General features: G+C 32.6%; 2 pseudogenes; one reads left to right on the top strand and one right to left on the bottom strand.

The window, feature by feature from the left end:
- Positions 1–209: 209 nt before the first annotated feature.
- Positions 210–14,914, top strand: LOC124933889 (annotated as a pseudogene).
- An 816-nt stretch (positions 14,915–15,730) lies between these two features.
- LOC124933879 lies at positions 15,731–17,530 on the bottom strand (annotated as a pseudogene).
- Between the last annotated feature and the right edge of the window lie 3,807 nt (positions 17,531–21,337).

Here is a 21,337-nt window from a genome sequence, read left to right as displayed (position 1 = left end):
TTTCTGGAAATCAATGACACTATTTCTTAGGATTGTTTCGGATGTTTTTTTGGTGTATCTATATTCCTCTTGCAAGAACATCCTTAGAGACATTGATTATACACATGGATTCAAGTGCATAATATTTTATTGTCCACCATTAGAATAACTCAGAATTCTTCTATGGTTGGGCACATGGGTCTTTCTCTCGTATAGTAAACTCGTCTAGTATGGACCCATCTCCTTTTCATTTGCATCATGAAGATGAGGTTTATTTTGAAGTTTGTAAACCTCATGATGGGGGTTAGTCCGTAAATCCCATGATTCCACTCGTTTTCGTGGAATTTTTCAACCCATGGGATTAGCTCGACATCCGTCAACATGTAAATTGTTTGTGATAGGAAATTCAAAACATTTACAAACATGCGTTTGTTTTCAAAAGGAAGGAATATGTTCAAAATGCTCGCTTAGACTATACATGCATACACATAATACATATATAATAGTTACATAAAGGGTTGTAGTGATGATGTATTTTGGTTGTCTAGGCACGACAAACAACCGACTTGGTGATAGTAATCAGGTTATTTTGTTCTAAGGGGAATTATAAGAGAGTTTCATTCACCGATAGTGGATGGGGTAAACCACGCCATAAACCAATGAATATCTACTCAATTGGGAATTCCCCCCACCTCAACAATGCTTGCGTCTTATTGGACAACTCATCTCTAATGAGTGTTGTTGATAGTACTTCCTCTGGCAACATCACTTAGTTTGTAACAAGTTGTCATTCCATATTGACAATCTTTGCACATAGGTGTAGAAGTATCGATCCTGGTCGAGTACTTCTTTGTAAGAAGAGGGTGATGTATCATTTATATATAAAAACTCTAAATAGGGATAAAACCTATGCTTCTTTTAAGGTGTTGTACAATTTAAGACAAGCCTATTATGTTTGAAAATGTGATACAAACGTTTCAAAAGCCAAGTTTATGTTTTCGAGTTAAACATTTAATTCCCAACAGAGTCGCCAGAAAGCTGTAACCCCCGAAAAAACCCTTTGCATTAGCTTCTGTAAAAACTCGAGGTTTGAGAAACCTCGATTCGCGTGTCAGGAATTTTCTTTATATAATAAAACATTATTCTTAAAAGATTTCATTAATTCATGACACCTTTTTTAATTTAATTAAAATAATTAATTTTGGGGTTAAATATTTATAATTTGGGAATTTATGATAATCAAATTTGTATAAATCCTTTAGTTTAAATTAATTAAACATAATTAATTCAAAAGATTATTTATTTTGAAATAGAGTCGCCAATTGATTTTTGAAAATCAATAAAAGGTGGCATATGTATACAAACGTATTGAGTAGAATTTTCTTTTAGTTCGTAGTTTGGTGATACTCGAGAAAGGGATTTTGCGCTTAATCCTCCGTATTCCCTTTAAAACGGTCTCTACTTATAAAGTTGGCTTTTGAAAATCGGTTGTATAACGTTTGAGTTTTAATCGATTATTCTTCTAGTCTTAGTCCTTCTAAGTTTTAGCGTTATTTAAAATATTGAAACAACAATATTTAAAATGCTGGTAAATGATGTTGATGATAACTATGAAGGAAATACCTGAAGAATATCAGTCATTTTTAAAGGCTTTGAGTTTATAAATAAACACCAAACAAGCCTTTGTCGAAATATTTTGTGGAAATATCCCAAAATATTTTAAATACATTTTCTTATTTTTCGGGATTTTTAGAAAATGATTTAGAGTCTTAAAATTACAAAAATAATTTTGAATTTTTTTATAGGGAACCAAACAGGCCTTATGACCGAAGTCCTAAGACTAGGGTTCTTTTTTATCGGTCCAGGTCGAGGAGTCTCTTGATCGAGGCTCGTGATCTTTGGTCTAGGTGCCAAAGTCTCTCGGACTAGGTGCTAAGGACTCTCGATCCTTAGCTAATCTTATCGGTCTAAGTGTATAAACCTATTGGTCTTGGTTTAGCTCGAGGCTAAGTTTCTCGGTCGATGTGTATAAACCTCTCGGTCTTAGGCTAGCTCTAGGATAAGTCCCTCGGTTTTGGGCTTGGGAGCTCTCGGTCCAAAGGTTAGAGCTCTCAGTCCTAAGGTTAGGGAATCTCAGTCCCAAGGTCGGACCTCTCGGTCCTAGGTAAAAATCCTTGGTCGGATTTCTTGGTCCTAGGCTAACAAGCCTCGATCCTCAAGAATACCAAAGTGCAGGTTTTTAAATTTGTTTTTTTATCTATGATTCTTTGATCTGAGAGCTTGGGTAGCTTCACAAAGCTCTCAGGAACATGTTGATCATCATCTCAAGGTATAATCGACCTAAATGATGATCAATTTCTTCAAAACAATTTTTCATAAAAAAAATTGGGTTTTTGATTTTAAAGTTGTTTTGAAATGTAAGGAGTTATCCAATAACTTTTTTATACTACATATACTTGATTGACACCAAAACAAGAACACTAGCTTCTTGTTTGAACCAAATCAAGAACTCAAATTTTTTATTTATTTTTTAAAATTTTGATTTTGATCAAACATGATCGGAATTGATCAAATATGATCCAAATAGTTGACAACATCATTTCAATCATGTTTGAAGTTTTCTGGTTGTGATTCAACATAATTAACCCAAGAATAGCAAACCCGTTTTTTTGATTTTTAAAATTCTAATTTGGAGTTTTTTTGTTATTTAGATCGATTAATCGGTTCTATTATATCTAGATAGGTTATAAATCATCCAGAGATGAATTTTCAACCATAAAACATCATAAACAACAAGCATACAAGCTTATGCAATTTGAAATATAAAAATTTCAAATTCAAACTATAAATATAAATTAGAAAGTGATTGGAACCTTACTAGTGACTGGAGAACACTCCTAGATCTTTATGGAAGCTTTTTGGATGCTCAGATCCAAATTTTAAGGCCTCAAACAAGATTCAAAAAATTTGAAAGCTTCAAGCTTCAATGACAGATTTTTGATTTTCTTTGATTTGAAGGTTATGAGTTGGTTCCTTGGATTAAGAATGACTCAGTGATGTATTTATATTGTCCCTGAGTCAGTGGAGGCTCCAAGTGGCCTGAATCGTTGGTTTTTCTTGGCTTAAGTCGCCAAATAGGGATGATTCATCCCTATTTTGATAGGGAGAAATGACCACCGACGTAGGGTGATCATTTCAAGCTTTAAATGAGCTGAAATGGTGGACTAACGAGGGAGTTCCAAGTTGGAAAAATCATCAACGGATCTTCATCCTTATCTAGACGGCGTCGCGATGAAGAAGAAGACCGGAGGCGAAAACGACGTCGTTTAAGGCGCGTTTAGGCGTTCCGTTGGCATTCCATCAAGCGTTGTTGGTGTGTGGGCGGTTCGTTAGCGATTCGACTAACGACCGTTTGCTGATTCGCGGTGACCCAGGCGCGTGTTGCTCTGGCTACAATCGGCTACGTGGAGCGCTCTGAAGCGTTGGATGCAATTCTAACGTCCATCCGATGGACGCGGTTCCTACTGCAGCCAACTCTCTATTTTTTTTCCACATTAGATTGCGATTTTATTTTTAATTTAAAACATTAAGGGTTTGTTTTCAATTGATTTTTCTTTCACCCTTTTGGATTTAATTTTAATTTTTTTTAAATACACAAAATATTAAAATAAATATGCCAAATATTTTACCATTTTATTTTATTTTATTTTATTATTATTATTATTTTTTTTATATTTTTAGAGCTAAATAAATATTTTTTTTAAAATGAAATGGATATAACAATTGATTCTAAATTATTTATGTTTGTCCCTTATTTTTGTTAAAATTATTTTTAGATAAATGAATACAATATTTATGTTAAATAATTTTATTTTTATTATTTTGACAATTTTTATCACAATAATTAGCCTATTTAATTGTTTTAATTTGTTTTTGGACATGAGGTTAATTATTTTGATTTTATTTATTTAAAAATAAGTTAAAATAATATTTTAATATTATAAATTTGGATATAGATTTTTAGTGTTTACACAAAGATATATTTATATTATTTTTTGTTTTGGTTAATTTTTAGGTTTCTTGAAAAGATTTTCAGTCAAATGTATCCAATCCAACATTGAATTCTAATTCTTATGAGTCAAAATGTTCAAAGCATTTATTAAACGCTTTTAGCCCAGAAGAATCCAAATTCAAATCAGAATTGGAAGTTGTTGATCGAGGATCCTTCAAATGGCTAAGTGTTTGATAATTTTTATCACAATAATTAGCCTATTTAATTATTTTAATTTATTTTTGGACATGAGGTAAATTATTTTGATTTTTATTTTTTTAAAATAAGTTAAAATAATATTTTAATATTATAAATTTGGATGTAGATTTTTAGTGTTTACACAAAGACATATTTATATTATTTTTTATTTTGGTTAATTTTTAGGTTTCTTGAAATGATTTTCGGTCAAATGTATTCAATCCAACATTGAATTCTAATTCTCCTGAGTCAAAATATTCAAAGAGTTTATTAAACGCTTTTAGCCCAGAAGAATTCAAATTCAAATCAGAATTGAAAGTTGAAATTAATATTTGACAATTTTTATCACCGTAATTAACCTATTTAATTATTTTAATTTGTTTTTGGACATTAGGTTAATTAATTTAATTTTATTTATTTAAAAATAAGTTAAAATAATATTTTAATATTATAAATTTGGAGGTAAATTATTAGTGTTTACACAAAGATATATTTATATTATTTTTTGTTTTGGTTAATTTTTAGGTTTCTTGAAAAGATTTTCAGTCAAATGTATCCAATCCAACATTGAATTCTAATTCTTCTGAGTCAAAATGTTCAAAGCGTTTAATAAACGTTTTTAGCCAAGAAGAATCCAAATTCAAATCAGAATTGGAAGTTGTTGATCGAGGGTCCTTCAAATGGCTAAGTGTTTGATAATTTTTATCATAATAATTAGCCTATTTAATTATTTTAATTTATTTTTGGACATGAGGTTAATTATTTTAATTTTATTTTTTTTAAAAATAAGTTAAAATAATATTTTAATATTATAAATTTGGATGTAGATTTTTAGTGTTTACACAAAGACATATTTATATTACTTTTTATTTTGGTTAATTTTTAAGTTTCTTGAAATGATTTTCGGTCAAATGTATCCAATCCAACATTGAATTCTAATTCTTCTGAGTCAAAATGTTCAAAGCGTTTATTAAACGCATTTAGTCTAGAAGAATCCAAATTCAAATCAGAATTGAAAGTTGTTGATCGAGGGTCCTTCAAATGGCTAATTAATGTTTGACAATTTTTATCACCATAAATAGCCTATTTAATTATTTTAATTTGTTTTTGGATATAAGGTTAATTATTTTGATTTTATTCATTTAAAAATAAGTTAAAATAATATTTTAATATTATAAATTTGGATGTAGATTTTTAGTACTTACACAAAAGACATATTTATATTATTTTTTGTTTTGATTAATTTTTAGGTTTTTTAAAAAGATTTTCGGTCAAATGTATCCAATCCAACATTGAATTTTAATTCTTTTGAGTCCAATTGTTCAAAGCGTTTATTAAACGCTTTTAGCCCAGAAGAAACCAAATTCAAATCAGAAGAATTAATTACCTTTTTGTGTGTTTTTGTTTAGTTTATTTACATGTTATTTTATATATTACATATTTACATAATGAAATATAGAATTGAATTCTAGACTAAAAAACAAGCTTGCAATTTACCTTATAAAACGGAAAAGACAGATACGAAGCATTATATTGATGTTAATAGACAAAGACAATAAGATGGGGATCAAGAACTTACAACATGCAGTCGTGTTCTTGATCTAGGGAGATTAAAACCTTAATCATAAGCAAATCTTTTTAAACACAACTCAAACTAAGTTGATGTTTGCTTAGGGAGGTTTTGAAAATGAGCAGGAGAGTGAGGAGAAAAATCAAAAGTTTTTTGGCAGCCTAGGGGAGTTATCTTATGAAAAGCTAAGCTTGTGAAGAAAGTGTGGCAGCCTAGGAGGTTCTTGGAGAAAATCTAAGGTGGGGTTGTTTTTCTTCTCCGAATTTTTTTTTTCTCTTTTTCACATCCTTGGCCTCCTTTTATACTCGTAGATCGCTAAGTTTGAGGTTATTCGGTTTGGCCCTTTTTAACTTTTTTTTCTTATAAGAAAACCCTGCAAAACTAAATAAATATATTAATTATAAATCAATTATTTCATAATCAATTATAATTAATCATACCAAGACAATTTTATAATATTTTTTAAATATCCTAATTGATCTCCCATTTGACTTTCAATAATTAATTATTTAATGTATAAGAAAGAGACACATCAATATTAGTTATAAAATCAGTTTGTTAAAATCAATTTATAAACTAAGATCTATTTTTAAATCTTAAATTTATTTTAAAGTTTAATTGTAAAACATTTTTCTTAAAACTAATTAAGTATTTTGTTTAAAAGATCTAGCCCGCATCATTTCAATATGAACTATTATCCCCTTATTATTATTATTTTTTATTTCTAAATTATAATTGGGGAGTGAAAATAAGTGTCTATAAGGATAAATCAAATATAATAATTTATTATAAAAATATAAAAAAAAAACAATTATAAATCCGGTAATTTCAAAAGGTAAGAGTAGCCAACAACTAAAATTATTATTCAGATCACAAAAAAAAGTTTAACCGGTTAGAAATGAGATCACAACTTCTTCTTTTTTTATGTAGAAAGTTAGGATGACACCTAAATCCATGTCTTTCACTTCTATTTAACGTATTTTAAATGAGAATGAAACCATGACTTTGCTTCTTAAAAATGATTATTGTCACTTGATTACCTTGTTAACAAACTTATTTCTAATTTTCTCTATTTAATCCAATCTTCAACTATAAAGTCAACAAATACTTAACTATTTTCTAATAAAAAAAAAGAGAAGACTTAGGCCTGGTTCAGTTTGAGTTATTTCCTAAAAATACATCATTTCACTCCTCATCACTTTCATCGCATCACTCAATTTATTATCCAAAGTATTAAAATATTCTTTATCTTAAATTATTATTATTTATTTTATCTTTATATATTAATATATTTTAAGTCATTTTATCAAAAAAAAAATTATATACCTCCTCAAAATAATCACCCACAGTTATTTTTCAAATAACCCTATCCGATTAAGGATTTAATGCTTATTAATATCATTTATCAATATTTAACAAAAAAAAATAACATTCTTATTTTCTTCTTCTTCATATTAATAATAATAATAATAATAATAATAACATGTAAATATTCATTTTAAACTTGATTTATAGTTTTATAATAATGACTAGTAAACATCCATTATAATTTTGATTTATAAATTTTAAATAATAAATCATCAAATTTATTTTTAAAATGATAAAGGACAGGGAGAGGGAATTTAGAAGAGAGAATGATGTGTCACAATTTGATTGACTAAAAATTTCTCTTTATTCTTCCTCTTCACTCTTTATTCTGTGTCATGTTATTTCTTTCCTCTATCACTCATTTTTTTTAAAAAAATTTTAAAGTATTTATATATCAGTTCTTAAAAATGATGATGAGTATTCGTATTCTCATACTTGTGAGTACTTAATGATTGAGGTCGGGTATTTTAAATTCTGAGTTTGTGTCGCAATTGAAGATATGAAGGGGAGAAGGTTACTAGATCTAGTTCGGAGTAAGGATGTAAAGTGCGTGAAATCCAAACCCAAAATCCGACTATATTAATATATATTAATATATATATATATTGTTTTTTTAATGAAGTGACTTTTAAATATATATTTTTACTATGTCAATATCATCTTTTTAATAATAAAAATATTTTTTTTCCTAACTATTAATCTTCATATTTGTTTTAATAACAAAATGTTTTTTTTACTCACTCTTAATCTTCAACATTTTTCCTTAACTTGTTTCTTCATCATTTATTCTCTCTAATTTCTTTTGTAGGTAAATATTGTTTTTAATTTTTTTTATATTATTAATTTCAAAGTTATTTGTGATTTAATAAAGTTATATATTTTTTTCTTTCTTAATATTTACAATTTTATATATATTTAATCGGGTAATAGATACCGTCAGGATCGAGTACTCGACGAATAAGGACAATATACAAATAGAGATAACCCAACGGGTTAAAATTTGAATAGTAAATTGAAAATAGGTTCAAGATGAATATTTTGTACATAATGGTGGGTAATACTTGATTAATTTCTAATAATTAATTTAGTATAAAAATGAATATTAGAGTGAAGTAAGATTAAGTCAGACCAATTAAAATGCAGGATTATTATTATATCAATACATCAAAGTTGGGTTGAAAGGAAGAGAGAGAACCCGGAACCCGGATACAATTCTAGGTTCAGCACAAACGCCGTTAAACAGAATGTAGAGATACAATATTGAGTGAAGCATACTTCTCTCCAGGTGCCATGTAAAATAGAATGTAGAGATACAATATTGAGTGAAGCATACTTCTCTCCAGACGCCAATGTAAAAAGTGAAGCATACTTCACTTCAATTAGCTTATATGCCTAAGGTTCATGTAAAACCTCCAACACATCAATGTAAAGACATTTTAGCGTTCGTGTAAAAACATTTATTAATTCATGTATGTAAACCCATTGGAGAATGTGGAGAGTTTGTTTTCAGTGAAGCATACTTCACTCCAAGCGTCATGTAAAACGGAAGTGAAACATACTTCACTTTAAGCGCCATGTAAAACGGAAGTGAAGCATACTTCACTTTATGCGACATATAAAACAGAAGTGAAGCATCCTTCGCTCCAAGCACCATATAAAATGGAAGTGAAACATACTTCACTTCAAGCGCCATGTAAAACAGAAGTGAATCATACTTCTCTACAGGTGCCATGTAAAACAGAATATAGAGATACAATATTGAGTGAAACATACTTCTCTCCAAGCGCCATGTAAAAAGTGAAGCATACTTCACTTCAATTAGTCTATATGCCTAGAGGTTCATGTAAAACCTCCAACACATCAATGTAAAAACATTTTAGCGTTCATGTAAAACATTTATTCATTCATGTATGTAAACCCATTGGATAATGTGGAGAGACTGTTTACAGTGAAGCATATTTCACTCCAAGCGCCATGTAAAACGGAAGTGAAACATACTTCACTTTAAGCGCCATGTAAAACGGAAGTGAAACATACTTCACTTTAAGCGACATATAAAACAGAAGTGAAGAATACTTCGCTCTAAGCGCCATGTAAAATGGAAATGAAGCATACTTCAATTCAAGCGCCATGTAAAACAGAAGTGAAGCATACCTCTCTCCAGGTGCCATGTAAAATAGAATGTAGAGATACAATATTGAGTGAATCATACTTCACTTCAAATCGTTTATATGCCTAGAGGTTCATGTAAAACCTCCAACACATCAATGTAAATACATTTTAGAGTTCATGTAAAAATATTTATTCATTCATGTATGTAAACCCATTAGAGAATGTGGAGAGACTGATTTCAGTGAAACATACTTCACTCCAAGCGCCATGTAAAACGAAAGTAAAACATACTTCACTTTAAGCACCATGTAAAACACAAGTAAAGCATACTTCACTTTAAGCGACATATAAAACAGAAGTGAAACATACTTCGCTCCAAGCGCCATGTAAAATGGAAGTGAAGCATACTTCACTTCAAGCGCAATGTAAAAAACAGAAGTGAAGCATACTTCTCTCCAGGTGCCATGTAAAACAGAATGTAGAGATACAATATTGAATGAAGCATACTTCTCTCCAGGCGCCATGTAAAAAGTGAAGCATACTTCACTTCAATTAGTTTATATGCCTAGAGGTTCATGTAAAACTTCCAACACATCAATATAAAGACATTTTAGCGTTCATGTAAAAACAGTTATTCATTCATGTATGTAAACTCATTGGAGAATGTGGAGAGACTGTTTTTAGTGAATCATACTTCACTCCAAGCGCCATGTAAAACGGAAGTGAAGCATACTTCACTTTAAGCGCCATGTAAAATGGAAGTGAAACCTACTTCACTTTAAGCGACATATAAAACAGAAGTGAAGCATACTTCACTTTAAGCGCCATGTAAAACGGAAGTGAAGCATACTTCACTTTAAGGGACATATAAAATAGAAGTGAAGCATACTTCTCTCCAAACGCCATGTAAAACGGAAGTGAAGCATACTTCACTTCAAGCGCCGTGTAAAACAGAAGTGAAGTATAATTCGTTCCAAACGCCATGTAAAATAGAATGTAGAGAAACAGTATTAAGTGAAGCATAATTCTCTCTAGGCGCCATGTAAAAAATGGAGCATACTTCACTTCAATTAGTTTATATGCCTAAAGGTTCATGTAAAACCTCCAACACATCAATGTAAAGACATTTTAGCATTCATGTAAAAACATTTATTCATTAATGTATGTAAACCTATTGGAGAATGTGGAGAGACTATTTTCAGTGAAGCATACTTCACTCCAAGCGTCATGTAAATCGGAAGTGAAGCATACTTCATGTTAGATAAAAGATAAAGACTCTTCCAAAACTTCTCTCTCAAAATTTTTCGAAAATTTTCTAAGTCTTTTTTAAAAACCGGCCACACAAAACAACCGGCCTACGGTTGAAAACTTACATGATTTTGATAATTTTAAATAAAATAATCAAAAAGGGAGAAATTGTTAGATAAATTCAGACCGGTTCAAACAAACCTAACTTAAACAAACCTTCCATGCAGGAACAAGGAACCGGACCGGATGAACAAAAGAACAAACTGAAGAAACCGAACCGGTCAAGCTACCAAACCGATCAAGAGTATTCGGAACGTGACCGCACAAAGGAAAGATCGGCCAAAGCTGAAAACCGGAACCATCAAACAGCCGATCATCCACAAGACAAGAATAACCGGAAGAAGTCCGGTTACTTCACTACCAAAAGACATTCGGCCAAGTCAAGCGGCCGATCAGTACAAGAAGACAATTTGGGTATCTGTTGAGAATGATACCAAAGGAACAGACTGAATACTTCCATATCCATGCAAGTCTGAGGAAAGACTGTAGGCTGCAGAAAACAGTACTACCGGATCCTTCTACTTCGGGATAAGCCAGAAAGGAAATCTTCAAAGTACAGACAACTGTCCAAACAGACAGTGCCTACATTGAGTAAAAGACAAACCCAGCAGGTCTGTCTTACAAACCGGAAGAACAGACCGGCAGGTCTGAGACGACCGCAGGTCTGAAACACTGAATCACTGAATCACTGCACTTCTGATCAGCCAATCAGATTCAAGGCATTGAAATATGACCGTTGGCATATTTCACCTATAAAAGGAGGCAGTTGCAGAAGAGTAAATGCGGGACATACATTGGGATAACGAAAGCTAAGAGCATTTACTACAAGTGATAACAGTGTGCTATTCTAGAAAGCCTAAGTGTTGAAAGTTAAAGTGTGTTCTACAATTTCGGTGTAAATTGTAAGAGTGTTATCGAGCAAAGAATAAGTCTCGATCGGCCTGTATTTGTATTCCTTAGTGAATATCCTTCTCGCGGTTTCGAGAGGAAGGGGTGACGTAGGAGTTTTATCTCCGAACATCCATAAAATCTGTTGTGTTATTTACTTTCTGCCGGCTTCATCATCTGACCAACTAACTTAACTACACCGCTCCAAACCGACTAACTTAACCATACCGAATATCCAGATTACCGAAACCGACCCACCATCTTCAAATCTTCATCATCCGAAACCGACCGCGCCTATCATACAAGTGTACCGCTTCAACCTGAAAGCAAACCTCTTCCGCGCTTGAACCTAGTTCAAGGGTTTGTGACAGGTTGTGTAGTATTGAAACCCCGGTGTTAATCTCTAACCGGATTAACCACCACCCTACGAGTGAGAACCGCTAACCGGTCCAACCCCCGGTCCACCAGCGGCGACCTAGATCCTAACACTTCACTTTAAGCGTCATATAAAACAGAAGTGAAGCATACTTCGCTCCAAGCGCCATATAAAATGGAAGTGAAGCACACTTTATTTCTAGCGCACATATTAAGGTATAAAACAATTTTTCCCGCTGCAAATTCTTTTATAATAATATATATATATAAACCCTAATATCATTTTATATTATAAAAACTACCTTCCGATTCATCTCTCTCTCTTCAAGCTTCTGCCTCCTTTCATGGCGATTTGAATCCGGCTCCCCGTCTACCAGAAATTTTTTTGTCAAGAAAATCGAAAATCAGTCTAAAAAATGATATGTACACCAAAATCGTTAAGTTTTCTTTGTATTTATGAAACTCTAGGATTACGTACGCACAATGAGGTCGTTATTTCGTTCATATTTAGGAAACCCTACTCCGAAAATGTCACGTTCAATGAAAATCCTTCGTATTTAAGAAAACCTACTTAGGGTTAGGTTTAATTACGGTTTTGTATATTATTTCCACGAAACCCTAGTTACTGATGTAGGAAAAACTTATTTTTGTTATTAACGAAACATATTTTTTGAATGTGTAGGTAACAAACAACGAAATCGTCCCAAACAATATAGGCAAAGAATGAAATTTTTGTCTCAGTTAAATATCTATTGAAGATAAAGTATACGACATCCAAACCACAAGATGTGATTTGTATGGACAAGTGAATGTTTGGTTATGTATTTGACAGGCAAGAAGGCTCAGGGGTGTATTATTGATATAATCCTCATGGTTCTTTTTTGGTAGGAAAAGAACTATCGAGAGAGAGTGATGTCGATTTATGATGGACTGCATTATGATGCTTCGGCTGTATGCTCTCTATATATATATATATGTATATATTTATATGACTAGTACTCTCTTCCCCTCCCACAATGGGAAAATATGTGCGCTTGTAATTATTGGACTGGATCAACAGATGTCACCCGCTGAAGGAGCACCAGAGGAGTTTGATTAGACAATATTTCTAGTTGATAAGGATAGAACAATTGGAGCAGTTGAAAGGTTGGCTTTGAATTTTGTCAAAGAACAGCTAAGGTAATGGATTAGGTTTGACAGAAAGAAGCATTGTGTTATTGATCATTATTGAATGTTGTTCCTATAAAAGTGCAATATATATTTGCTGACCTCGAGCTGGTAAGAACTTAACGTTTCAAATACTTATCCTCTAGGGAGGCCTATTTGGTGTGGTATTTTTTGACCTACTTGATCTAATTGATTTGATTGATCTGTCGATCTTGGTTAATGATTGGAATGATAAAATTATAACTAGGTTTTGTTAGGATCGGGATCGCCCTTGGAGGACCGGGGTTCCGGTTTCCTAAGGGTGAATGCTTAACAACACAACACACTAGCAATAGTCCGGTTAGAGACTAAAACCGCTTCTTAACACTACACAAGCTGTCACAAACCTCTTGAACCGGGTTCAAGTGCGGAAATGGTTTGTTTCAGCTTAAAACAACACATAGTTTGGTTTGGAGGTTATTTAGTAGATATATCGGTTTAAGGAGAAAGTCGGTTTGATTTAGGAAGTTGTAAGTTATTTCGGTTCGGTTTAGATGTTTCGGTTAAGTTTGAGTGAGTGAGCCAGAATATGAAAATAAAGAACACGAGACAAGATTTTATGGATGTTTGGAGTTTAATCTCCTACGTCACCCCTTCTTCTCAAACAGTGAGAAGGATATTCACTAAGAAATATTACACAACCACAACACACAATCCGAACGAATCTTATTTACTGCTCGTCGGTTACACCACTCACAATGATGTAATACAACACTTTTACTCAATAGTAAAATACACACAATGCACAAACACTTTCAGGAATTTCAAATCACTATTCGAGGTTGTACGTGAGATCTCAAGTTGTTGTTACTTCTCTCTTGTATATGCTTTTTGTAAATTGATCTCACGCGTATCTTTCTTCGGCACCCTTGGCCTCTATTTATAGAGAAAATATGACAACGGTCATAATTTTCTCTCTTTTCTTGATTGGTCATTTGAAGCCACGCAGATCCGGTTCAGAGGTTGTGTGCACGCTTTGTTATTTCGGACACTTGGCAGTCATGCACTTAGGTCGGCTTGCATTTTTGACACATGACATGCATGCACCAAGTCAGTCGCCTGAATCAGATGTTGCTTGTAGAGTTGGATAATCAGTTTCATCATTGTTTTCGTTGCATGTTTCTGATCCGGATCTTATTTTCTTTTGTATTTTCGAGAAATCTCTATGTCATCATATTACGTCATTTTCTCATATTTGTCACTTTTCATATTTTCCGTTGAACTTTTATGATCTTCAAATAACGATTGAGTCAGTCGGATGAATCAGCTTTTGCTAGCCGATCCGGTTGAGGAGTTCAGCCGGATTTATAACTTATGACCGGATCATTCAGTCAAGTATTTCAGCCGGTATTATGCGGCTTGATCTATACCTGCACAAGAGAATTTAGATTGATTAAGTCTTTTGGCCAGTTAAAATTAATTTACTTAATTTTTCTAACAGGTTTGGTTTGGTCTGGTCTGGTCTGGTTCAATATTTGGTTTTAACTAGCATGCATGGTAAGTAATCCACTAAATGAGTTACTTGTGTAGGAAAAGAAGTTTCACAAACACAGCCAACTTCACTTTGCGATGTGGGGTTTGCCAGATTGGAGTCATTGGCTAAAAGGTAATTCTCCTCCTCCCCCCTCCCCTTATATGCCAAAAATTTCTTACATTATTATTTTAAAAGGTAATCTCCATAATAAGAAAAGTCATAATGTGGATTCTCTTGTGGTGGTGGATGTGGAGATAAATTAAAATGCAGGAGGCTGTGGACCATGCACAGGCAACAAGACATGCAAATTTTCAAGAACACAAGTGATGATAATATGTTAAACAAGAAAGAAAAAACTTACAGTTTAATTTATATGAGGCCAATTAAGAAGTAGTAGCATGTAGAAACAGTTTGATCTCAAATTCTTTGGTTTGGTTTGATTTGGGGGATTTGTTGTATCATTGGAGGGGTTGGATAAACTGTATCATTGCCCATTGAATTGTATTTTGTTGTCATGATAATAATAATGACCATTTTTCACCCATACATATAGATTGAGATAAGCTCAGACTTATTCTTGATCCAATAATAGGGCTTTACTTGTAGTAGTATAAGGACCATTTTAGGCTCTCTGTTTGGATGGATGCTCCCAATCTCACAACATTCTTTATTGTTTTTTTAGAGTAGAAAACTCACAAATTTTATTACACAAGATGCAAGATTAGATGAACAAGCATTTCATGCGCAGTTTGATTGCATATGCTTATGTGAGATTGTCTTGAAGAGAAGGATTTTTCCTTTATTGTTAGCAAATGATAATGTAATGTGATCCTTGGATGAAAGATTTGTACGAGGAGTAAAATGGCATGTGAATAATAAATTCCTTGATAGAAATGTAGTCTCATACTTGGGTACTTTTCTCACCCCCAAAATAAATGTATCCACAATAATAATAACCAGCCAGTCATCAATCAATCTTATAATAATAATAATCAATGGTTTTACTCGTACATCCATACAAAATTAGCTATAGCATTTTTCACCTTTTCTATTATTAACTAATAGACATGCAGGCTCCTATCGACCCAATAACAGGTCATATTTCTTACAGACTTATGGATGCAATATAAATATTTTACCCCCAAAACAACACAAATTTTGGACTTCTCATCCTCCTCAACAGTAGCAAGCAGTTGCTAAACTACAGGGGAGGGTATTTTTCTTCATTTCTAGATAGTTAGTTGTCTTTGCAGTTTCTAGAGTAGCTAGAGGACAATCGAGACTGTGACGATTGTGTCCCCAACCCTAGAGATCTTCTTGTGGAATTTGGGGAATCTGACAACAGCAGTTCATAAATTGGGTTTCTATTATTCTTCGCATGTGACGTTATTATACTCAAAGGTGTCATATCTTTCTCATTTGTTGCTCTTCCCCGAGGAGCCTCTATTATACTTCCAAGGGACAATATCGACCTTTCTAACCTCTCTGCCTGCTGAAGAACATTAATCTTACTCGGTCTGTATGTGTATCTTAAATACTTCAACGCAAGCACTGGACTCATTCCTGCTCCAACTATCAGCTAAAATACGCCCCCAATCATCTTATAACTTCAATAATAATAATATTATATATTTTAACAAAATTACCCTTTAATCATTTCCAAGACTTACCCAATGCTTATCCAATAAGATGGCTGTCTACACAGGCGGAACATTATGGTATACATCCCCGACGAAGGAATAGCACTAACAATCATGTTTATCACATAGAACCCAACAAGATTTCCCCATACCGCCAAATGTTGCAACGTTGTGAAAGAGCTACCAAAGCAAAATTATTCAATCATCATTACAAGATTAAATAACTAATTATCTTCTGTTCAAAATGAAATAAAAAAGTAACACGGGTCCCTATAATAACTTACTTGGTCTCTATTACAACTACAAAAGCCTGTAGCCAAATACACCCAGATAGTGCCACCATTGACACTTCCTCCATTTTGCTTCTTTCAGAAGCATAAGCATGCAACGTAATCACAAAAGCCACATCCTGTTTAGCAAAACAAGAGCTTGTTTAATAAGGCTGGTAAAAAATTATCATAGAAGTATAAAAAAGGAACGGATAGACAAAATGTTCTACTTCAAAAATGGCATTTATGACACTATCCATAATATTTTGCTTTGTTTAAGAAACCTAAGGAGCAACAGATGTTAACCAAATGAACTTTTAGTCTTAGTGTGTACAAATTACATTTATCCGCAAAATACAACAATACATCATACAAACTGATCATATTTTCCGTGAATGAGTTTAGACCATTTAGAAACACTTCGTGGAGCTAGAACTGTGTCTTAGTTTGGATTTGGATGGAAAACATTAACAAGTTTGTGAATATATGTCTAATTAAGTAATGTTCAATAACATTAACTCATCTAAATCAAAATCCGGACAAGACCTTAACAAAATCAACGTTTCCAAGGAAATTTATCGACGCTTTTTCGTCCAACCTCATACCCAACCAATTCCAGATCAAGCTCCAGAAAGGCAAAAGTGTTTTCAAATGGGAAAAAATATACGACCCTATTTGATTAAGAATTACAATGTTCTTCACAACAGTAACTAAAAATCAATTAATTAAGGATGTAATCCATATTACAGTTATGGATCACAAATTAGTTATTAGCACCAAAGTTGATCTTCTTCTAATTATTTAAGGACATACTCTTTTATCACTATAACTTGTTTCAAATTTTTTATCGGGCAATGATTCCTGGTTTCCTATATTAATACATCAAAAAATATCTAAAAGCTTCCAAAAGAAATAGAATAAGTAAATTGTATTAGGTCCATCTTAGCTAGAAAATGGACACATATATATCCATGACTTTAACAATAGAAGCTCCCTAGTTAATTGATATGATATGATGGGGAATGTGTAACTGAGCTACATAACATAGATTTACTGCACCCCCAGATTGCTTACATCATTCAGAAATACCATGAATGTTTTCTTGCATCAGCAATATTATTATGCAATACAAAACAGCACCTCTAACTCCTTACTAACAATGCTTGACATGTGAGCCTACCTTGATAGCCTCACACCACAATAATTGCACTAAAATGTTAAGTATCCCAATTCTGAAGGCATTATATGTGCAGATGCATCAGATTTACTTCCACAAAGATGAAACAAATTCATCCTCAATCAGTTTCCTTTCAGTTAACAAAAAAGGATTATAAATTCACGTCCCAAATAAGAATTTCCCCAAGCATAAATGACAAGAAGATGGTAAGAGCGTAGTAGAGATTAGCTGCAAAACTGATATGGAAAACAATTATATGTTGTCAAGACCATACCCTAGGTTCCGAATTTATTATTCTCATTGTAAGCAACATTCTCTCTAAGCTTCTACAAACTTCATCTTCAGTCTTGCCATTAATTAAAAAAAAGTTGGCCTTTGGGTTCTACAAACCAGAAAGGAAGACAAGAAGTGTCATGTTATTACAGCTGATAACAAGATGTAGAACGCAAAGAGTTCCCTGAAATTTAGTTGCATATATTCCTACAAAATTATATATACATGATTTTTTGCAATATTTAGCTTATACAACATATTAAGCACATGACATGAGCAATTCCTGAATTCAAACATACATTAAAACAAATAGCAATGTAGACATATTTCTTACCTGTTTTTCTTTATAACATTTAAAAGAAAAGGTCTGAAACGTATGAAAAAAAGAATCCAGCTGTAATGAAGGTATTACTAATTGAAACAAAGTCATCCGCCAACATGTTCCTTAACTTATTTTGAATACCTTCCTAATCAGCAATAGAACATAGTATATAAAGTGTTGATTTCTTGATATTTCATGGTTTCCCAAATTTAGTTTTTGTTTGTTTGTTTGAGAAAAGTCCATTCATAGAATGACAAAGAGGTCGTTTAAGCATAACGACTTAAGCATATCTTGAGAGTTGAGGGAAATATTACGAAATAGTTTTCATTTTTAGTGGACCTTATTTAATAGATAATTATAAAATTTCATGTCATATACTCCTTTTCAGCTCAAAATTGAGTAACCTTAAAGCTTGTATCCAAGTTATATATTGCATCGACTCCTCAAACATTGTCTATCAAGATAATATACCTCCAGACTATACACAATATTATTACATTTTGGACTACTTTTGTTCTTCTATTTGATATAAAAAGATAAAGACTCTTAGTAGCACAAAGAAGTCAGCATGCAATAAGAAACCTCACGGGGTCAAGGCTCAAGTTCTCATGCAGATGAATCTTTTTGAATAAAAATAAACTTCAACTTGGAACATGGAATTATATAGGGAGTATTCTTCATGTCTCTAGTTCACTTAATTATCTAACCTGGGGAAACAAAATTGCATGAAAGAGAAATCTGTATAGTAGTATTCTGCTTATCTCCAGTTAGCATCCAAAAATTTATCCCAGCTTTCCTGAGTGTCTCAATTGTCTCTGGTACGCCATCCTGGAAAGGCAGATAAATATGAATGAAGATATATCCAGTTATGTCTAGATCACATTAGGAAAATAAGGAATACATAGATGATAAGATAAATGATGTTAAATGTCAAATGTGCAATTTCAGATACCTGTAGAAGATCTTCTATTGCAGCAACCCCAAGGATTTCAAAGTTCTTCTCTAATCTTTGGCAGACTTCAGCCACTTTCCACTGCACGAAGAAGCAAAATAAATTATCAGCAAGAAACATACAATTCATTTAGACATATGAAGATATATGTTTACATTTGATAAAAAAATATGAAATAGAAGAAGGAAGAAAAATAAATGAAAGTTGTAGTGAGTATACTTACTTCCCTATCTACCAATGAACTATTTGCTTCTTTAAAAATCAAAGACCATTCGATGTATTCATCTTCTTCTAGTTCACGCCAAGCCAGGCATAATGTTCAACAACTTCAGCAAAATTTCGTGTTTGTTGCCCTATCATTTGTTCCAGTGTAGGATGCACAAGAACATGGATAACATCCATATTAATGTGTTTCATGATGCTATGGGTTATATCAAAATCCCATAAAAGGCCACAATATTCGGGTGGTGTAGCTTCGAGAGAATATCAACTTCAGTCCAGAATTCTGTTGTCTTTTGACAATTATGGAATGGTTAGTATGCAAATATCAATCTTCTTGATTAAACAGACATAAGAACAAAGATAAATACTTTAAAGACAAAATTTGATCCTAAATTTACATAGGGATGAGAAGTATAACTTTGTCTGTTTTTACAATATATTTTGTAACGAGTATGAGCCGACATTGTACTTGGTAAAAATACGAGAAGATCGTTTCGAGTTTTACCTGCTTAACAGCACATACGGCTTAATCTAGACACTTTGAGAAGACGATTAAAAACATAAAAGAAGATGAACACTCTCTTATATATATGGTTTACCTAAATTTACAAAAATAAGACAAAAACTCGACGAGCGAGTTCTAACAGAGAAATCGCATATGTACAACAACGAATCGATACACACTTCAGGAGATCAAATGTTGCATTAACATCATCCCAAAGACCACAAAGAACCTTCGACGCCACCCCCATCAAATGTCATTTTGCGAGAAGATTGTAGAGGAGAATACTTTATCTTCAATAGATAAATGATTGGGGCAAAAAATTTATTCTTTGCCTATAATGTTTGGAACGATTTCGTTGTTTGTTGCCTGCACATTCAAAAAATATGTTTCGTTAATAACAAAAATAAGTTTTTCCTACATCAGTAACTAGGGTTTCGTAGAAATAATATACAAAACTGTAATTACTCTAAGTAGGTTTTCTTAAATACGAAGGATTTTCATTGAACATGACATTTTCGGAGTAGGGTTTCCTAAATATGAACGAAATAATAACCTCATTGTGCGTATGTAATCTTAGGGTTTAATAAATACAAAGAAAACTTAACGATTTTGGTATACGTACCATTCTTTAGACTGATTTTCGATCTTCTTGACAAAAAAATTTCTGGTAGACAGGGAGTCGGATTTGAATCGCCATGAAAGGAGGAAGAAACTTGAAGAGAGGGAGAGATGAATCGAAAGGAAGATTTTATAATATAAAATGATAGTGGGGTTTATATATATATATTATTATAAAAGAATTTGCAGCGGGAAAATTTGTTTTATACCTTAATATGTGCGCTTGAAGTGAAGTATGCTTCACTTCCATTTTACATGGCGCTTGGAGCAAAGTATGCTTCACTTATGTTTTATATGTCGCTTAAAGTGAAGTATGTTTCACTTCCGTTTTACATGGCGCTTAAAGTGAAGTATGCTTCACTTCCGTTTTACATGGCGCTTGGAGTGAAATATGCTTCACTGAAAACAGTCTCTCCACATTCTCCAATGGGTTTACATACATGAATGAACAAATGTTTTTACATGAACGCTAAAATATCTTTACATTGATGTGTTGGAGGTTTTACATGAACCTCTAGGCATATAAACTAATTGAAGTGAAGTATGCTTCACTTCTGTTTTACATGGTGCTTGAAGTGAAGTATGCTTCACTTCTGTTTTACATAGCGCTTGAAATGAAGTATGCTTCACTTCCATTTTACATGGCGCTTGGAGCAAAGTATGCTTCACTTCTATTTTATATGTCGCTTAAAGTGAAGTATGCTTCACTTCCATTTTACATGGCGCTTGGAGCGAAGTATGCTTCACTTCTGTTTTATATTTCGCTTAAAGTGAAGTATGATTCACTTCCGTTTTACATGGCGCTTACAGTGATGTATGCTTCACTTCCG

Source organism: Impatiens glandulifera, chromosome 1, assembly GCF_907164915.1.
Source record: "Impatiens glandulifera chromosome 1, dImpGla2.1, whole genome shotgun sequence".
Lineage (NCBI taxonomy): Eukaryota > Viridiplantae > Streptophyta > Magnoliopsida > Ericales > Balsaminaceae > Impatiens > Impatiens glandulifera.
Note: the sequence above shows the minus strand (reverse complement) of the source record. Positions and strands in the feature narration are given on the sequence as shown.